Below are 18482 nucleotides of genomic sequence, written 5' to 3'. Positions count from 1 at the left end.
TATAGAGATATTGTCATGTCGGACACTGTTCACACCAGGGTGTCCGGCAGACAGCGGTAATACCCTGTTGGGTATTCTGTTCCAGTCGGGATAGGGTTAACCAGGTTGTCATGCTGGCTGAGGGCTGGGCCACGCCCTTGGTCTTTAAATAGTTCGTCCTGACTATGGGCGTCGCCGACTATAACTTTTGCCTAGTGCTAGCAATACCGGTCAGCAGTGGTGGTGTTGGAGCGTCTGATATCTGGTGCAGTATATCCCTCAGTGGTTCTTTCTCCAATCTGTTATATATAGATATATTTGGTTGCCCTTGCACATTATTGTATTCCCTTGTGTATTAACTGTGTGGTGTTTCTTTTACCCCTGTCCATACGTATTTGTGGGGTCTGGTGTCTGGTCCCCTCACTGGGTGGAGGGAGGTGGGTTCAGCTTAGGGCTGGACAGGAGACAGGGACAGGGTGGAGGCTCAGGCAGGCACACCTTCAGTGTAAACCCTGGGTAGAGGGACAGACAGGGTTCCCCTAGTCTGAGGGACATCACAGGGGTCCCGGGGTTTTTGCCTAAAGTAACCTAGGCATACCATGACATTATAGTCGGCCCAAATAATAAAGTGAGAGAAAAAAAAAAAAAAAAAGAGGTATAGATAGGGAATATAGGGGTTACTTACTATGGATCCTATACTTTCCCTAACCAAGCAGCTGGAGGCTCTATCCATACAGGTCACTGAACTCAGGGGGGCGGTCCAGCAACAAGGCCTGTCAGCTCCTGCAGTACCTGCTGAGGCTGCAGCCAGGGCAGCTGAGCCCAAGTTTCCCCTTCCTGAACGATTTGCTGGTGATCGTGGTAGGTTCACAGTGTTTCGTGAGTCATGCAAATTGTATTTCCGTATGCGTCCACATTCCTCAGGTAATGAGGCTCAACGCGTGGGCTTGGTGATTTCTTTGCTGAGTGGTGACCCACAGGCCTGGGCCTTTTCACTCCCTTCAGACTCACCGGCATTTGAATCTGTAGATTTTTTTTTCTCTGCTCTGGGTTTGATCTATGACGATCCGGATAGATTAAACTTAGCAGAGTCTAAGATACGCTCACTGCTACAGGGTGATCGACCAGCTGAGGATTACTGCACGGAATTCCGGCGCTGGGCGGTGGACACGCAGTGGAATGACCCTGCGCTTAGAAGTCAATTTCTGCATGGGGTTTCTGGAAGGGTTAAACAGACTCTCCTAATGTACGAGACTCCTGCCTCTCTGGAGGCTGCGATGGCACTTGCAGTACGCATAGACCGACGTCTCTGTCAGGGGGCGCTGGTTTCGTTGCCTCCGGGAGGTGGGGGAGTGGTCGGTGAGGTTGCCGCGGCTGAATCCGTGGAACCCATGCAGATCGCTGGTATAGCACAGTCACCGAGTAACAAGCCTAAACGTCCTTGGCACAGAAGGCAGGGGCTCTGTTTTTTTTGTGGCAAAGGAGGACATTTTATTAACGCTTGCCCCCTGGTACCTAAGAAGGGCGCACCGGCGGAAAACTGATAGGCTCAGAGGGTTTGGAGGAGTCTAGTCTGAGCCTTTGTGTATCCTCCGTCATGGTTTCCCAGTGTATGCTCCCTGCTAGGGTAGCACTTGGGGGGCAAATGCTCTCTATTACAGTGTTTGTTGATAGTGGCTCAGCTGCCAATCTCATTGATGAGAAGTTCGCGCATACAGCGGGATTTCCGGTGGAGAAATTGCCGAACCCCATCCGGGTGGTTACCATCAATGCTTCCCCGTTGTCTCAAGGGGAGATCACAGAGTGTGTGTTGGATATACAACTCCACATTGGAGTATTACACTCAGAGCGGGTAACTTGTAAGGTGCTTAGTAACTTACCGGCTCAGATGGTTCTGGGCTTTCCATGGTTGTCAATGCATAATCCTGTTATTGATTGGAAGACCCAGGACATATATCAGTGGAGCAGGGAGTGTCAGGAGAAGTGCCTGGCTACATGTATTTCCGCTTTGACTCCCAGTATCCCGGAGCCGTTGCTGGACTATGCGGATGTATTTTCTGAGAAGGGTTGTTCAGAACTACCACCGCATCGCCCCTATGACTGTGCTATTAGGTTGAAACCAGGGGCCAAGTTACCTAAAGCTAGAATGTTTAATATCTCAGGTCCCGAGAGGCTAGCTCTCAAGGAATACATTGCGGATAGCCTGAGCAAGGGTCATATTAGACCTTCCTCTTCTCCTCTGGCTGCTGGCTTCTTCTTTGTTAAAAAGAAGGATGGCGGTTTACGCCCGTGTCTGGATTTCAGAGAACTCAACCAGATTACGGTCCGTGATCCTTACCCTATGCCACTTATACCCGATTTATTCAACCAAGTGGTTGGTGCCAGGTGGTTCTCCAAACTGGACCTCAGGGGGCGTACAATCTTATAAGAGTCCGTCAGGGGGATGAGTGGAAGATGGCGTTCAGTACCCCTGAGGGTCACTTTGAGAGTTTGGTAATGCCATTTGGGTTGACTATGGCACCGGCGGTCTTTCAACACTTCATTAATGATGTCTTCTCTCAGCTGTTGGGGAGGTTCGTTATAATTTATCTTGACGACATCCTCATTTTCTCTCGCGACCATGATACACATATAGAGCATGTTAGACAGGTTCTGCAGTTGCTCAGAGAGAACAGGCTCTATGTCAAGCTTGAAAAATGTGTGTTTTTCGTACAGGAGCTACCGTTCTTGGGTTATATAATCTCCGCCTCAGGTTTTAAGATGGACACCGCAAAGGTGCAGGCGGTACTACATTGGGATCAGCCTGATAATCTTAAGGCGCTTCAGCGATTTCTTGGCTTCTCCAATTACTATAGGAAATTTATTAAGAACTTCTCTATGATTGCCAAACCACTGACTGACATGACTAAGAAGGGTACCGACTTTTCTGACTGGTCTGAGCCTGCGGTACAGGCGTTTGAATTCCTCAAGAATAGTTTTGCCTCAGCGCCCATTCTGGTGCAGCCCGATGTCTCCTTACCGTTTGTCGTGGAGGTGGATGCGTCAGAGGTTGGAGTGGGGGCTGTACTGTCTCAGGGCCCTTCTTGGGCCAAGTTGCATCCGTGTGCCTTCTTCTCCAAGAAGCTGTCGCCTGTGGAGCGTAATTATGATATTGGCAACAGGGAATTATTGGCCATCAAATTGGCATTTGAGCAGTGGCGACACTTCTTGGAGGGGGCTGTTCATCAGATTACTGTGATAACCAACCATAAGAATTTGCTTTATTTAGAATCTGCTAAGCGCCTGTCCTCCAGACAGGCTCGCTGGGCATTATTCTTCACCCGGTTCAACTTCATTGTTACCTATCGACCTGGGTCGAAGAATGTTAAGGCAGACGCTTTATCCAGGTGTTTTCCTGGTGGAGAGTTATGTGAAGAGCCGGTGCCTATTCTCCAAAAGGGTGTGGTGGTATCTGCCATCACGACAGAGATTGAGGCAGAGATTGCGGAGGCTCAGGAGGTGGTACCGCCGGGGTTGCCTGCTAATAAATCTTTTGTGCCGCTACATCTACGCTCTAGAGTGTTGGGCGAACATCACAACACGGTACTGGCAGGTCATCCAGGGGTTAAGAGCACTCTGGAACTGGTATCGCGTCGTTTTTGGTGGCCTAAAATCCGGCAGGATGTGGCCTCATATGTGGCTGCCTATACCACGTGCGCACGGGCCAAGACTCCTCGTTCCCGTCCCGCTGGTAGCTTGCAGCCTCTCAGGGTGCCCAGTAAGCCATGGACTGAGATTTCCATGGATTTTATTACTGACTTGCCCGCCTCGGCAGGGAACTCGGTCATTTTGGTAATTGTTGATAGGTTCTCCAAAATGTCATATTTCGTTGCTTTACCGTCTTTGCCCAATGCTAAGACTCTTGCTCAGATATTTATTCGCGAGGTGGTCAGACTTCATGGTGTCCCGTCTGACATTGTGTCTGATCGAGGTACGCAGTTTGTGGCAAAGTTTTGGAGAGCTTTTTGTTCTCGCCTTGGAATCAAATTATCTCATTCATCGGCTTTCCACCCTCAGTCGAATGGACAGACTGAGTGGATGAACCAAAACCTGGAGCAATACTTGCGCTGCTTTATTTCCGACAATCATGAAGAGTGGTCAGCGTTTCTTCCTCTGGCAGAATTCGCAATAAACAACCATTGCCAGGAATCGTCTGGGGAATCTCCTTTTTTTTGTGTGTATGGTCAACATCCTCAATTTTGCACCTTGCGTCAGGGGTGCTCAGTTGGCGTCCCTGAGGAGGACCAGTTGGGAGCTCAATTGTCGTCTGTTTGGAGGAGAGTCAAGCAGCGCTTGTTGAAGGTGGGTTCCAGGTACAAACGGGTGGTTGACTGCAGACGTGTGCCAGGTCCGGACCTGTGTGTGGGTGATTGGGTGTGGTTATCTACTAGGAACATTAAGCTCAAGATACCGTCACTTAAGTTGGGTCCCAGGTTCATTGGCCCATTTAGAATCTCCGCAGTGATCAACCCCGTGGCATTTCGTTTGGAGTTGCCGGCTGTGTATAAGATTCATAATGTATTTCACAAAGCATTGCTAAAGAAGGTTGTGGGTTTGGTGGATGGTTCCCCCGGGCCATCACCTCCCGTCTTGGTGGATGGCGCGTTGGAATTTGAGGTGTCCAAAGTGGTGGACTCTAGGGTTGTGCGTCGCACTCTACAGTACCTGGTCCACTGGCGTGGCTATGGTCCTGAGGAGAGGACATGGGTGCCGGCCTCTGACATTCATGCTGATCGACTGGTTACTATGTTCCATCGTCACCATCCGGACAAGCCAGGTCCTCGACATGGTGAGGTTCCGGAGGTCCCTCGTAGAAGGCGGGGTACTGTCATGTCGGACACTGTTCACACCAGGGTGTCCGGCAGACAGCGGTAATACACTGTTGGGTATTCTGTTCCAGTCGGGATAGGGTTAACCAGGTTGTCATGCTGGCTGAGGGCTGGGCCACGCCCTTGGTCTTTAAATAGTTCGTCCTGACTATGGGCGTCGCCGACTATAGCTTTAGCCTAGTGCTAGCAATACCGGTCAGCAGTGGTGGTGTTGGAGCGTCTGATATCTGGTGCAGTATATCCCTCAGTGGTTCTTTCTCCAATCTGTTATATATAGATATATTTGGTTGCCCTTGCACATTATTGTATTCCCTTGTGTATTAACTGTGTGGTGTTTCTTTTACCCCTGTCCATACGTATTTGTGGGGTCTGGTGTCTGGTCCCCTCACTGGGTGGAGGGAGGTGGGTTCAGCTTAGGGCTGGACAGGAGACAGGGACAGGGACAGGGTGGAGGCTCAAGCAGGCACACCTTCAGTGTAAACCCTGGGTAGAGGGACAGACAGGGTTCCCCTAGTCTGAGGGACATCGCAGGGGTCCCGGGGTTTTTGCCTAAAGTAACCTAGGCATACCATGACAGATATAGGTATATTTGTGAATGAGGGTTGTGTAATATTTGTATGCAAGTGGGCCCCAAAAGTCAGTGTTACTGGTGGGCCCTTGGCATCCCAGTCCGACACTAGATGTGCCCCTCACTTTGACTGGGGCCACTTGGAATGAGCCACAATGGGGATCTGTTACAGTCTTGTGGAAAATGGGGGAAGCTTTTCTGGCATTTAGAATGTCCTCTTGTGGTTCTGACGGTGTCTTCTTTTCAATCCTGTCGCTGGCGGTGATTGCCTGGGATTCCAGCATGGGCACTGGCCCCAATGGATGCACAGCAGAAGGAGGGGCAGATTCTTCCCTCAGTGGTGAGAATTCTTGTACTATCGGGGCCTGGGAGATGGTCCCGAAACAGTTCACGGTGGTCTGTTCGGTCTGCTGAGTTGTACCATTGAGCATCGGTATCCCTCGCACAGACCTTGCTTTGCCCAGTCAGTACCGTTGGCCGGGGCAGTTGTGTCATCGCCGTCAGCCGAGTTTGCAGTCTTGTCAAGGACCTTGATGTAGGCGATGTTAGCGTGGACAGCGGTACATGCGGGCTGTTAGCGGAACCCCTTCAGTCAGCTCATCAGCACGTCCTCTCGTCTCCAGCTCCCTTTAGCTCTGCCCCCTCGCCTCATAGCAGAAATTACCTCACACCACTCATGTGCGCTCAGCGTTCCCGCCTCAACAGTTTGAATTTCTGTGCACGCATTTTCTGTCTGCTTAGCCACACCCCCTTTTCTCGATCAACAGCGCGAGGAGGGTGAGTAGGATGGGGTTGTGTGAGCCATGCGGGACCGGGGGAGCCAAGCCATGTGGGACGGGGGAGCATACAACAGGGGGAGCCACACATAGCAGGACAAAATGGGGGAGCCACATACCAGGACAGGACGGGGGAGCCACACATAGCAGGACAGGATGGAGGAGCCACACATAGCAGTACAAAACGAGGGAACCATGCATAGCAGGACAGGACGGGGGAGCCACACATAGCAGGACCGTACGGGGGAGCCACGCATAGCAGGACAGGATGGAGGAGCCACACATAGCAGGACAAAACGAGGGAGCCATGCATAGCAGGACAGGACGAGGGAGCCACATACCAAGACAGGACGAGGGAGCCACATACCAGGACAGGACGGGGGAGCCACACATAGCAGGACAGGATGGAGGAGCCACACATAGCAGGACAAAACGAGGGAGCCATGCATAGCTGGACAGGACGGGGGAACCATGCATAGCTGGACAGTACGGGGGAGCCACGCATAGCAGGACAGGATGGGGGAGCCACGCATAGCAGGACAGGATGGGGGAGCCACACATAGCAGGACAAAACGAGGAAGCCATGCATAGCAGGACAGGACGGGGGAGCCACGCATAGCAGGACAAGACGGGGGAGCTACACATAGCAGGACAGTAAGGAGGAGCCACACATAGCAGGACAAAACGAGGGATCCATGCATAGCAGGACGGGACAGGGGAGCCACACATAGCAGGACAGGACGGGGGAGCCACGCATAGCAGGACAGGACGGGGGAGCTACGCATAGCAGGACAGGACGGGGGAGCCACGCATAGCAGGACAGGACGGGGGAGCTACGCATAGCAGGACAGGATGAGGGGAGTCACGCATAGCAGGACAGGGATAAGGGTACAATGCATACCCGGCTTATACTCGCGTCAATAAGATTACCCAGTTTTCTGAGGCAAAACTATGTGCCTCGGCTTATACTCGAGTATATATGGTATATATTTTGTGTGTGTGTATTCTGGAATATGATTCAGCACAAACATGCTCCCTCCCTTCTCCCCTCTTCATAGACTGTGAAGAAATATCATGTGAAGCATTTAGTGAGCTGTTCCCTGAGACAAGCCTGACATTGAAAGTTCAGAGTAAAGCTATCTAACAACATATTTTACAAACTTTATACTTATCATCTGTCCTATTGATTTATGCAAAGATTGTTTTATTTCTATCCTAAATTATACAGTACATGATTCTCTATTATTGCAAGAATTACAATATACCTTATTTTTTTACAGGACACAATTGTTTTGAAAGCAAATTTACATAAATACAAAATGTCTAAGAAGCATTTTATGAAGTCAGCCTTATTTGAGCATTTCACAGTGACTCAAGATAAAAAACATTTTGTGTGTCAGTATATACAGTAAGTGACCCAGATGAAAACAAATGCTGTGATACCAAAATCACTGCGTACTCAGGCAGTGATAAAAATGTCTCTTCAAGAGTTTCCAGTCTAAAAAGACATTTACAACGCTGCCATCCAGAAGTTTACAAAGCTATGATTGAAAAAGATCACAGCAGCCCCAAGAAACCAGAGCCCAGCACCTTTCACCAGGCAAAGGAGGAGGAAAGAGCGTCTCAAACATCAGTTACAAGATGTTTTGTAAGTGACAAAGTTACTGTAACAATGACAGCAGATGTGTTTAAAAGACAGCTCATCGAGCTTGTTGTGAAGAACAGTGTACCACTATCATTATTTGCACGGCCAGCTTTTTCAGCTCTTAAAGGGAATCTGTCACCCCTTTTTTGAGATATCATTCAATTGTGTGTCACATAAGGATTCTCTTAGTACTTTTGCTTCCCCCTGACCCCGCACCTTTCATGCATAAATACCTTTTTATATCGGTTCAGATGTATGTAAACTGCCGCTGTCCGGTCCGATGGGCGGGGCTTATTCACCTGCTCCCCCCCTCCCTGTCTTGCTCTACGCACTTCTTCTTGCGTACAGCAAGACAGGGAGGGGGAGCAGGTGAATAGGCCCCGCCCATCGGAATGGACCGTGGCAGTTTACATACATCTGAACCGATTTAAATAATGTATTTATGCATGAAAGGTGCGGGGTCAGGGGGAAGCAAAAGTACTAAGAGAATCCTTATGTGACACACAAATGAATGATATCATTATATGATATCTCAAAAAAGGGGTGACAGATTCCCTTTAATGGAGAAATGGCCCGCAAACTTGGTGTTTCTCTGGAAAGAGAAAGTATTAGAAAATTAGTGATTGAAGAAGCCCTTAACTAAGAGGAAGATCTTAAAAAGACTCTCAAGGTACGCTTTGTTTCTTAAAATGGATGCCTGCAGAAGTTGCAGAGTGAACTATTTTGCTATTGTGGTACCCCTGAGGGTCCAGTCGCCACAGAGGTACTGCACCTCATCCAGAGGTGTGGTATCCCACTCTCAGGTAAGGAGGGAGCACTACCCAGGACTCTAACACTCGCACCCAACACACACCAGTTCAGTCAGGGCATCTGGATGTACCCCTAGGGAGGATGGCCTCATCCCAGGCTGGCTAGGAAAGGGTGTTGGGGAGTCAGTGGGGAAGGTAGGAAAAAGGGGAGGAGCTTAGAAGGTGAGAGTGAGTGAGCAGTGACAGTTGCTGGGAGGAGTTAGTGCTGAGGTAAGAAGATTGTTCTAGAAAGAGTCAGTCAGAGGGGAGTGAGAGAAGGAGTGAGGGCTGACAGAGTCTGAGGAGAGTTAGTGAGTTGGTGAGGAGACAGAGAAGGAGTGCAGTAGGAAGAGCTGAAGAGAGAGTTGTGAGGGGAGCCTGAAGGAAGCTCCCAGGAGGACAGAAGGGGTCCTTGGGGCACGGGAAGTGCGGAGGCCACCTGTGGGGCCCATATCCACAAATGGAGGGACCAGGTCGCAGTGGGGGAGCTAGCCCCTAAGACTAGTGGAGGACTACAAGATTCAGTTAGCAAGTCGGAGGCTGAGGTAATTGTACGTACCTCAGCTGCAACCACATCCATTCACCGAAAAGGTAGCCATATAGGATCCCGGGTCCTGAGCAATGTCGCTCGATATGGTCCGCGGCTGCTGGCTTGGGGACACTGTTTGTGAAGGTGCTGGGCAGAAGAAACAGAAACCAGTACAGTGAGATGGCCAGGAGAGAAATACACAGAAGGGAGTCCTGGAAAGGTGCACCCCAATCTATCTGGGAGCTTGCTGGATCCCTCACCCAGAAGACATGGCACCAAGCGGGCACCTGTGTACACAAGAACTGTGAGTAAAACTCTGGAAACTGCACCCAGCTGTGTCCTCTGTCATTTCACATCTCACCTGCCCTGCACCGCACTCACCACAACAGCCACCATCTTTACTTATATTATCCTAACTGCCCTGGGACACAGCTCTACCCGTGGAGAGCTTAACCATCTTTGCTGGTAATCCCAGAGGATCTGCATTGCAGCGTCAGCTACCCTTGCTGAATACCACGGGTGGCGTCACGTCTAAATCCCCTATAAACTACCCCATCATGATCATCTTTTATTAATTTTACTGGACACCCAGGGCCACGGACCGGGTCACTGCTGCAGTGACATTCCCTTTAAGAACCGTCCGGCCCGGTATTGAGTAACCTAAGGCCCTGTGGGACGCTCCACTATCAACGTTCAATATGTTTGTGACAACAAAAAAATTGTTACTAAGGCGCTGGCAGTAAAAGATACTAAATCTCTTCACAGCAGTCAGGCTGCCAGTTTCTCCAAAACTTAGTGGAAAAAGTTCTGCAAGATTCTGAACAGGTTCTTGCTATTGTAACTGATAATGCTTCAAACATGATAAGTACAATCACACTGATGAATGAAAATAATGAACGTGAACAGCAGCGAGAAGAACATTTCACATTCAGTATGTTGGAGATGGAAGGCCACAGTCCTGTACCCATAATGGAGAAACAAACAGATATTACTACAGAAGAACAGCAAAATGATTCTTTACAATTAGATGATCTTGTTGAAGCTGCTTCACATCTCTTTCTTATTCATCACATGCGCTGTGTTCTGCACAAGCTGCAGCTGGCAATAAGAGATAATCTGCAAGAGGGACATGCTGGAACTCTGACTAGCAAAGTGAGGAAATTGACTATTGCTGTCAGAACCCCTAAAATTGATTCAATCTTGAAGAGACGTGCTGGAAAAGGGGAAATTGTAGTTCAAGCCACTCGGAGGAGCAGCACCTATTTAATGACTGAGCACTTGCTTCAGCTAAAACCCTTCCTTGTAGATATGGCCAACCCTCAGGTAACACTACATGAAGGTCAATGACACAGGTGACTGAACTGAAGGAATTGCTTCATCACCCATTAACAGTGACTTAAAAGTTACAAGCTGAGGATTTAATTCCTGGCATTTCTATAAAGGAGTGGAAGAACTTGATGTTTTGTCTGTCCCAAAGAGGAGGTTTAATCACAGATGGCATTGCTGCTTTAATGAAACGGAGAGACGGAGAGAGACACAGCTATATATATATAAAATTCTTCTGGCAGCTGTTTATGTGGACCAGAGTCATCGTATATTGCTAGATGATCAACAGTTTACTAAAGGAAAAGAAGCTCTGATTGAGGTAGCAGTTAGGATGAATGGGCTACAGGACTGCCAAGAGAAGGAGGACTCGGGTCCTGCAAGTGCTGCTGCTGCCGTTTCTTCATCAGATGAGGAGTTTGATTTCAACAAGTATTTGGATGATTTAGAGCAGGCAAAGCGTTGCTGCAGTGAAAAAGATTCCCCTCCCATAGAAAACAGATTGACCATATTTCAGCAAAATTTTTCACTTGCTCTCAAAGAAGTAGGAGTTCAATTGTTCAACAAAACTGACTGATGAGGGTTGCGCACATGTCAGGAGGAATTTTAGTCCACTCCTCTTTGCAAATCATCTCTAAATCATTGAGATTTTGAGGCTGTTGCTTTGCAGCTCGGAGCTTCAACTCCCTCCATAAGCTTTCTATGGGATTAAGGTCTGGAGACTGGCTAGGCCACTCCATGATCTTAATGTGCTTCTTTTTGAGCCACTCCTTTGTTCACTTGGCTGTATGTTTTGGGTCATTGTCTTGCTGGAAGAGGGAAGGAGGTTGTCATTCCGGATTTAACGGCACATGCCTCCATCCATTCTCCCATTTATGCCGTGAAGTAGTCCTTAGCAGAGAAACACCCCCAATGTATGTTTCCACCTGGTCGGTGTTCTTTGGGTCATAGGCGGCATTTCTCTTCCTTCAAACACAGCGAGTTAAGTTAATGTCAAAGAGCTGAATTTTTGTCTCATCTGACCACAGCACCTACTCCCAATCACTCACAGAATCATCCAGGTGTTCACTGCCAAACTTCAGATGGGCCTGCACATGTGCCTTCTTGAGCAGGGTGACCTTGCGGACACTGCAGGATTTTAAACCTTTACGGCGTAATGTGTTACCAATGGTTTTCCTGGTGACTGTGGTCCCAGCTGCCTAGAGAACATTAACAATTTCCCCCATGTAGTTTTAGGCTGATCTCTCACCTTCCTCATGATCAAGGATACCCTACGAGGTGAGATTTTGCATGGTGCCCCAGAACGATGTCCATTGACAGTCATTTTGTATTTCTTCCATTTCCTTAATATTGCACTAACAATTGTCTCCTTCTCAGTCAGCGTCTTTATTATGGTTTTGTAACCCATTCCAGCTTTGTGCAGGTCTATGATCTTGTCCCTGACATCCTTATAAAGCTCTTTGGTCTTGCCCATGTTGTAGAGTTTAGAGCCTGACTGATTAATTGAGTATGTGGACAAGAGTCTTTTATAAAGGTGACTATGTAAGACATCTGACTTTAATGCAGGCAATGAGTTGATTAGGAGCGTCTAACTGGTCTGTAGGAGCCAGAACTCTTAATGGTTGGAAGGGGATCAAATACTTGTTTCTCACTGCAAAGTGCAAATAAATTTATATAATTTATACAATGTTATTTTCTGGATTTTATTTTTGATATTCTATCTCTCAATGTTAAAATTAACCTACCTTTAAAATTATAGACTGTTTATGTCTCTGTCAGTGGGTAAACTTACAAAATCAGTAAGGGATCAAATACTTATTTCCCCCACTGTATGAGCAGTCACAAGATGACTCCTCAAACTGCTATGTATTTGGGGGTACCAAACTAAATTTTTATCCCAGCTGTTGGAAAACCTAGGCTTACCTCTGCATTGATGTTGTATAGCTTCTCCTTCTGCTTTCTCAGTACTTGATTTAATGCAGTATTTGTGTCACACACAGTGTAGGACAGACTAAGTGCAACACAAAGGGTTAAGGGAAGGAAAACCAAACACTAGGGAAGGAGAAAGTGAAGACTCCTAGACTGATCTAACGTCACCCTGTTTGTCCTACCATCCCTATGTAGGTTCTGCACCTATCGCCGAGCAGGATACCTAGTCCCCGTGTGACCTTGGAAATAAGCCCTGTATCGGGAAGGACAGGATAAATGCTTGTCAATCCCACTAATACTAAAGACAGTAAGGATAAATGAAAGCGGGAGACACTTAGCTTTAGTAGACTCAGAGAGAAACTCCAATGCCCTCCAAACTCTAAGAGGATACTAGCAGACTTCTACAGCTCCAAGCTTCAACAGAGAAATGCAAATAGGGATTATCACCAGCACCTCCCAACAGGAAGTAGGGAGTTATAAACACCCAGGTCCAGGTGTGGTCATTAGCACTGAAGGAGGTGTCCACTAGGCTGCAAAGCAAACAACTGAGACCTTCTGCAGACAGATGCAGTGCAACGTTCTGCAGTCTCTGAAACATCTGTTACAGTTTGTATGTAGGTGTAGTCTACAGAGGAGAAGATTACTTTTGTAAATCTTAGTGTCAGCCTACTGGTAGTATCAGTTAACACCCATGGTTCCTGTGTTCCCCAAAGAAGTGCCTAAGAAATTTCCATTTTATGAGTTCAGCTCTGGCTCCAAACTCATTAGGTCTTAGAGATCTATTTAATGATGTATAGTTGGTAAAATAAATAAACTATAAATCCACAAAATTGTAATATATTATCAATTAAAGGGTTGGTCCAATACCTAAAATGTTCTTTCTAAATTTTGATTTTTACACCCTAAGTACTTTTGTAATTGGCTTTATCATACAATACCCTACATTACTCCTTATTATGCTAATCCATAAATGTGATGGCTGGGTTTTTTCACTTCACTTCCTGTGATGTTTTGTTTTAGAGGAGTCTGAAAAGGGACTTCACAGGAGGCTGGGGCTTCACTCACTTCTCCGCAGTGTCTATTATCCTTCCTGGAACAGAACTTCATCCGGGCACAATTCTGCAGTTACTTAATACAGTTTTTGTCATTGCCTCTCTCTGAAGGTTTCCTGGATCTATGTCGCTGATAGACGCTGTGGGAGATGTGATTGATGATGTTCCTGTCGCCACAGCTTCTAACAGTGAAACAAAATGTTGCCAGGGGATGGTGATAGAAGCAGTGTAAGTGACACCAGCACTCCCTGATAGCGAATCATTTGAGGACGGTGATAGAAGCTGTGGGGCGGCGCTGGTGTCATTCACCTGCTTGAAGATTAATAGTTACTCAGACACTGCAGCGACGATAGAAACAGAGTGCTGGCGCTGCGCTCACCTCTCACACAGCTTCTATCAGCACCATAGATCCAGGACAAGGTGTAAAATGTAAAAAGGTAATTTTAGTTACTGGACCACCCTTTTAACTTTACTTTATCAATTATTTTACATACCTGTCCACTTTTAAAATTGATGACACTATCAAAAGTGAAGTGGTATTCCTGAAAACATGAAAAAAGGGGGAGTTAAAAGTTTCTAATGGAAAAATTGTTATTAAATAGTTAGTCTGATGTAAAAGACTGTGAGACACAAGGTAGGGCTGTTTTGTTCCCTATGTACCGAAACAAATTTTTAAATATGATACTAATGATTTTTTTGGGAAGGAAACAAGAATAAAGTATTTAAAGTTTAAAGTTATTTAAAACATGAAGATTCATATTTTAGGACAGCTAGTCAATAGAGGACATAGCCACAACGGTCACCAGACCTTACTCAAATGGACTTGTTACTTTGGGGGATTATCATAAATTATGTATTTTCAAGAAAACCATGTGTAGCTGATAACATTATTATAATTCAAGTATTTAACCTTTAATTACCAGTGAATTTTTCAATTTTGCTCTTTAAATTTTTCATCACTTTTTTCCAAGACCAATAACTTATTTATTTTCCTATCGACGTAGATGAATGAGGGCTTGATTTTTGCAGGACTAGTTGAAGTTTTTAATGGCGCCATTCAATTTATGATGTGATGGGCTAGAAAGTGAGAAGAAAATTCCAAGTGTAGTTAAAAGGTGAAAAAAATGCAATTACGCCTTTGTTTTTTAGATTTGTCTTTACGGCATTCATTGTGTGATAAAAAAGTGACCTGGAAATATGATTGGCCAGGTCAGTTCAATTGCAGCAATACATAAATGCATAGATTTTTTTTTAATCAATTTAAGTGATGAAAAAAAATCAGAATATTGAAAAAAACCTATTTTTTTGCTTTGTGTCACCGTTTTCTGAGATCCTTAGCATTTTTTTTTTCTGATGATGGGTCTGAGTGAGGGATTTTTCTTGCTCGGTGAGCTGATGTTTTATATGATGCTTTCATTGCTTGGTGTTACAGTTTCTAGTATGGTGAGGTGACTGAAAAAGGGGTGTTATTTCAACTTTTATATGTTTTATATTTTTAAAAACTTTTTTCTTTATTTTTTTTAGTCTCCTTAGTGGACTTCAACCTACGATGGTTTTATTGCTTATAGTATGAGTATATACTGCAATACCACAGTATTACATTATACAGTTAAAATCTCGATCTCCTATGGAGCTCAGCCTATAACCGAACTTCACGGGAGGACTAAAATGACAGCAAACCACCGCCTGTCATAATAACCCATCGGTTCCCTGCGATTGTGCCACAGCAGGCCATTGGGAGTCAGCCCTCCTGGGCATCAGCGTGCGTTCCATGTAAATGCCGCTGTCAGAGATTGATAGGGGCATATAAATGTTTAACAGCCATGGCTGTAACTCGGCGCCACCTGGCGATCTTGATATATGCGGGCTATTTAACAGATGCATGTGGAAGGAGTTCATCTTCTGAGCCCCCTTCATACTGAAGAACCCCTTCCCAGGATGCAAATTCAATGTCATTTTGAGGGAATGGGTTACACTATATGCCCCCTTCTGCACCCTCCATATTTATGCCAAGAACATAGGACCTAATTCAGAATTGCCTTGCACCTTTTTTTGTCCTGTTTTGTGCCTTTCTTTATCTCCTTTTGTTTGTGACATCTGTGATGCCCCTGAGGGTTCAGTCGCCACAGAGGTACTGCACCTCCTCCTAAGGTGTGGTACCCCACCATCCAGGTAAGGTGGAGACACCTGACCACACTCCAACACCTACACCCCACACCACAAAGTAGTGTAGCAAAGCACCTTCGGCGGCTCCCTGCTTGGAACACGAAACGTGCTGGTAGGTGGGTGGAGCAGAGTTCACATAAAAGAGCGGGAAGAGTTGAGTCAGTCGTTCAGTCATTCATTCAGTCAGTGAGTGAGGATGTAGAAGGACAGAGAGTGAGACAGAGAAGATCCCCGGGAGAGGGATGGAATAAGGAAGTGCTGCAGCAGGCCACAGTGATCTGGGTCTGCTGGCACAGGAAAGAGATAGAGAAAGGAAGCTTGATTCTCCTTTGGGAAGAAGGATTAGCACGGAACGTGAGGAGAATAAGAGAACAAGGACCAGAGTTAGAGGAGAACCCTTCCCAAGTTCTAAGCACAAGGCCGGGGTCCGGTCCCCGAGGTTGTATAGAAACTAATGGTCCTGCAGCAGACACCAGAGGAATAGAAGTAGTGACCACTTTATTCCCACACCAGACTTGGGGGCACAACAGCAACGTGTGTGAGCCGGGACTAGGTAGAAGGAGTCCCCGAAGCAGGCTACAGCTGTCTGCCGTACAAGTAGAGTTCATAGGAACATTTGACAGGAGGAACTCCAGTGTAACTCAGTACTAGGAGTACTTCATTCAAAGGCGCTATTAGAGGAGACGTTCAGAAAAGGCACATATGTTGGCGGAGTGTTGGAAAGGAGTTCTTCATCTTGCCTGGAAGTTGGCTGAGCTCTTGACCCGGAGGACACGGCACGGATGTGGGCACCTATACCTGCAACAGACTGTGAGTAAAGCTTTGGAACTACATGCCCTGGTGTCCTCCACTTATTCCTGCGCCAACCTGCCCAGCACTACTACATCCTTTGCGCCCGACACTACATCATCTAAGTGTCACTTCCCCTACTCTGCCCTGGGACTACAGCCCTGCCTGTGGAAGGCTATAACATCACTGCTGCACCACACCATCTGTCCCAGAGGATCTGTCTGCAGCGTCGGCTTACATTTTCATTGCCGAGTACCCCACAGCCCTGGGAGGGCGACCCAACTTGGCGTCACGAACAGGATGATGAAGCACGGTGCCACCGGGTTCTGTGTGCCTACAATTTATTGGTCTTAACAGTTTGTGGAAATGTGCAAAAGACCCAATTTGATAGACTGTAAAATGAATGCTAAAATTGGCCGCCAGCGCGGAGAAGAAGGGCATGATAACATGGGTGGTCCTAAGAAAAGACCGCAAACTGTCCTGGGCCTCCCCTGTCTGAACTTCTATGCAACAGCAACATGGCCCACCCCCCGAGGGGTTCGTATACTGGCATGGTATGGAGGAGTAGGAAGAAGAAGCCGCCCCCAGAAGGAAGAGCGGGAGCCGGTGGCGGGAAAAGAGGCCAGACAGGAAGAGAAAGGAGAGAACACCATGATGGAAGGAGCACGGAGGCCAGGAGAAAATGGCGGGGAGAAGCCATCTTCCCCCAGACAACACCCGCGGAGCATATGGCCGCTGCGACACCCTTTACAGCGCCCGCCACCTCCTCCAGGCCGGTGCTGTCACTGGATGCGGCCTGCCAGGAGAAGGTACATGAGGGTTCCGGAGGCTGTGGGACAGGAGCTGAGTCCCAGCCCGGATCTAGCGCGGCCGCGCAGGCTTTTACCGGCAGGCCCCCCGTCCTGTGCCGACACGGATGCAGCTAACGGCCATTCATCAACCCACTCCAGGGGTTGCGGCTGCCATCATTCGCCACCCGGTACCTAAGCAGGAGTCAGAGCATCACCGGGAAGCACCAGGTATGGTCGCCGCCCCTGCCATGATCCTGGTACTAGGAGCCGTGCTTGTGGACAGAAATGGTCCGGTGATTACCCGGACCATGAGTGGTGGCACTCCAATGGCATCCAGCCTGCAACAACCGGCCGTAGTACCGTCAACTGTGGTACCACTTGGGATCGCAGAGCAGCATCTATCGGTACCGGCTACAGCCCTTGCTGACTTGTTGGCAGCAGAAATACCATCTGCAACAGCTGATATGCAATCCATACCGGTAGCAATGACTATCGCTGCCATTCCACCTGAGCCAGTGGCAACCCATCCCTCACCTGGAGAGAGGGAATACCGGCAATTCATCAACCCACCAGGAGGAGGACACCCAGAGCATCTCCCCTGTAAGCAGCCCAAGCAACCAGCTTCCAGTACCCCAGGAGGGGCCCACCAACATTAAAGGAAATACCAAAAACTAACTCTGTTACCCAGGAGGGTATTTGCACCTTTGTACTTTAATGTTATTTTTGTTTATTCATCATGTGTTTCCAGTTTTGTTGCCTAGTTTTATTGTCAGCGTTTTCTTAACTGAACTGTGGAGATCATGGACACTGAATGATCCAGAACTTTAATGTATATAGTTGCACCTCTTTAGGTGCCCTCTCTTGGTTTTACATACTGTAGGTCTTTTATGGATAAGGACTACCTCACCTGGAGCATGGCTCCCACCTAAAGGACACTGCAAGAAATCCCGGCTGGGAGCGGTGTCCAGCACTTACAAGAATTATTGAAGTTTTGATGTGAAGTATTTTATAATGTGCCTTATGAAAGTATTAATAGAGAATAGCTTTTATATAGAATCTAGTTAATAGCAATGACTAATAGGAATGTTTTAATAAAGAAATTTGAATAAAGATGAAGATTTGAAAAATGCAGGTGACTAACCAGACATCAACGGTTGTCACTTAAGGTTAATAAAAGAAAGTAGAAAATGTGAAAGAAGAAGTGATGAATGATAATGTTTGAAATAGCACTTTGAACTAGGAACTGTAGTAAGATATAGATAGTTAGTTAAAATTGTTT

Source organism: Dendrobates tinctorius, unplaced genomic scaffold, assembly GCF_039654945.1.
Source record: "Dendrobates tinctorius isolate UK_male_01 unplaced genomic scaffold, ASM3965494v1 ptg000067l, whole genome shotgun sequence".
NCBI lineage: Eukaryota > Metazoa > Chordata > Amphibia > Anura > Dendrobatidae > Dendrobates > Dendrobates tinctorius.
The sequence above is the reverse complement of the archived record's forward strand: the minus strand, read 5'-3'. Positions refer to the sequence as shown.